General features: G+C 43.9%; 1 protein-coding gene across 1 annotated transcript in view; it reads left to right on the plus strand.

Annotated features, from left to right (window-relative positions):
* AIG1 (androgen induced 1) overlaps nucleotides 1-3,452 on the plus strand; it is a 225,878-nt gene that overhangs the window by 95,792 nt on the left and 126,634 nt on the right. The gene's annotated exons all lie outside the window — the stretch shown is intronic.

A 3,452-nucleotide genomic window follows, 5' to 3' on the forward strand; every position in this document is an offset into this window, starting at 1 on the left:
CTGATGACTCATCTTGCATTAGTCCAGACAGTCCTTCTCTCCAAATTTGAGGTCTTATGCTAAGCATTTAGAAGAGCTGCCAAGCCATACATACATTTATTTTTATTTTTCATACAGAATTGTGCTATCTGTAATGACATTTCTTCCAGGTGACATTCTGCATACTGAAAATGCCTAACTTGGGACATTTTTCACAGACATGCCTCAACATTTGTGATAGACATACATTGTGAAACAGGTGACAACAGATGGTCCTGTGTGTTCAGGACATTTCTTCATTCATACTGCAGCATAAAAGGCAGTTCAAGTCCATGTTGTTTTGTGTAAATGTATATTTGGTGAACTATTTGAAGAGAGGTTTTGTTTGATATTTTGGACATCGCCGAGTGTACAGAAATGAATTGTATGCAAACATCTTAGACATTTTTATGTTCAACTTGAAATATTGTAGAAGGCATTTTCGAAAGTCTTTTGTGAAGGAATCGTTTGCCTTGTCAGTCTCTATTTATCCAAGTGTTCCTTTGGCTGGGTCACAGGGGAGGCTTATGACTGTTGGGCTTTTCACAACCTTTCAGTCTAATTCTTTCTGATGTTTTTGCCATCATATTATCTTCACCATCTTTCATTCTAATTAATTTTGATGCATTGCCCATCAAAATACGAGATTTGAAAGGGGGAGGGTCTAGAAATCTCATCTACTTTTTTAAAGTTCCCTCAGTGTGTTAATACTTTATTTATTAGCAAGGGCTATTATTTTGAGATGGCAGGTGTTAGGAAGTATGGAGATGTGATTTGTTTTAGTTGTTTTGTTTTTTGGTGAAAAGGGCAGAAATCATTGCAGTATAGTTTTAAAAAAGTCAGACTTTACTTTGTGCACAATTAACATATATCCCCCCAAATTTAGTACATTGTAATGGGAGCAACGCATGCCCCATGATAACTGTTTTGTTGGAGCTAAGCTTTGTAAACCAAGCTTACTGAGAGGATTTATTGCCCAGAGAGGAATTAAATCTGTCAGTGAAGCCATGAGGGGGTTAACTTGTGCCAAGCCAAGCTGGCACAACCATGATGCCAACCAAGACACAACCGTGATAACACAAAAGCTGTCGACCCAGTCCAACAATGGTGAATTTTCCCCTGAACAAATCAGGAGTGGTATTCTCCTGCTTTTAAATGCATGCTTTTAGTATACACAGTCTGCTTATTTCTCACACTTTCAAATATACAGCCAGCTGATTTGTGGGTAGCTGCCATGGTACAGTTTCCTCTGTTTTGTGCTTCAAGCTTCACTTTTGTGTGTGTCCATAGCCTGAGAGTCAGGTCTTTTTGTCTGCAGCACTGTTCATGAGTTCCTGTTCTGTGTCATGGTGTGGCCACACAAACTGGCAACCACAACATAAAAGGAGGATAGGGATTTATAGCACATCAGCTGCTCAGCAGTAGTTGCTTGTTGTGTACACTCCTCCCCAGCTAAATCATGGCAACTTATTCACTTGTCACTGGGCACATATACACAAGATGCTTACTGTGCAGTAGCTCATTACTACTGCACATTAGCATCATGTGGCAGGAAGCGTGATGTGATGTTACTGTGCCGTAGTAACGAGCTACTGCGCAGTCAGCGTCACCTAAAAGCCATTCGGTGACGCTACTGCTCAGTAACTCTGGTGCAGTCATTTAGGACTTGGTTATACAAGTCCTAAATGACTGCACAGTAATGAATGCACAGTCAGCGTCTCATGTAGATGTTGCCGCTGAGCCATAAATCCCTCCCCTCCTTTACCTTTCAGTTGCTTGGTTCTTTTCCCATGCCCTTAGGACATGTCCGCACTGTGTCTGTTGCAAACCCAGGATCGCACCTGCAACTCATTCCAGTTCAATACATGCCACAGCCCAGAAATTAGGCAGTGTAGCCAGTTTGGAATGTCCCGCGCCTGTGCTCAGTTACACTAAGCAGCTTTGGACACGCATCACTTTTTTAGTACTATATACACTCTTATCACATTACAGAAAACTAGCGTGCATACATTCTGGCTGGCTGCAGCTCCATACATAATGTGTGGGCAGTTATATGTAGAGCTGCATGGGGTCTCTAGTCCCCAAGCATTCCATAGTGCTCTGCCCCTCTTCCTGTACTTCTTTCGCAAGAGGGGGAGAGGGAGAGTAGCTGGATCCCTGACAGCCTCCAAGGAGCAAAGCTGCAATTTCCTCACTTACAGCTATTAGAGCCACTGCTTCCCACTTCCCCCAGGGAGCAACAACTCTGCTGAGGGACCAGTGCCACTGCCTCCACAATGGCAGCAGAGAGGCTGGCCCCCATTAAGGGAACCCACCCCCACCCTTGCTCCCTAGCTGGAGAACACATCACTGAGACCGCTGACAGACATCCAGTTAAAGACATGATAGGATGTGGTCCTTGATCCCAACAATTGTGCCTCCTGCCATATCATATGTGCATTTGTGATTGGGCATCAGATCCCAATTGTGCCATGCTGCTGATGCAGGGGGAGCCATGAGATCCCCCTGTACCGGCAACTAGCAAGCTGGGTGCCCAGCGCTCCCATGACTGAGAGCACCAGTCAGCTCATTTGTTCCGCTGTTGGCACTCCCAGCCTCAGGAGCACACCAGGGGCTTGAAATGCTCCCTGTCTGTGGCTTATTTCCTGTTTCATCATGCCATTAATTGAGCGACCATATTGCCAGGTTACTACTTAAGATGTGATTAACTGGTTAATCACATCTCAAGTGTAATGTCTGCCAGGGCCTGAATGGCTTCATGGATCCTACTCCCCTTTTCACCAAAAAACTCAACAATACCATCAAATCATTTCCATGAAGACTACAAGAAAAACTACAGACCTTGATCCCCCCGCTACCTAACCCGGGCACTTTTTACATGCTCCCTAAAATCCACAAACAAGGGAACCCTGGCAGACCTATCATATCCAACCATGGGACCCTAACTGAGGAAATATCAGGTTTCGTTGAATCAATCCTAAAACCGCTTGTCACCCACAGAGCAAGTTTTGTACAAGACACTACAGACTTTCTACGGAAACTTAAAAACATAGACCACCTTCCCAGCAACACACTCCTAGCCACCATGGATGTTACCAGCATATATACCAAGATACCACACCAGGATGGCATTCTACAGGAACAAGATTACAACCCAGAATACAGACCCAGAGATATTACTGAGCTTATACACTTCATCCTCACACACAACAATTTCACTTTTAATAATCAACACTTCCTCCAAATGATGGGAACAGCTATGGGCACTAAAATGGCCCCACAGTATGCCAACCTTTTTATGAGCCACCTGGAAGAAGACTTCCTTAAGAACTGCACCATCAAACCCTTGCTGTACTTAAGACACATCGATGACATCTTCATCATTTGGACTGAAAACCTACAATCTCTGATTGAGTTCCATCAGAAATTCAACA

The sequence above is a fragment of the Alligator sinensis genome, unplaced genomic scaffold (genome assembly GCF_000455745.1).
Source record: "Alligator sinensis unplaced genomic scaffold, ASM45574v1 scaffold576_1, whole genome shotgun sequence".
Classification (NCBI taxonomy): domain Eukaryota; kingdom Metazoa; phylum Chordata; order Crocodylia; family Alligatoridae; genus Alligator; species Alligator sinensis.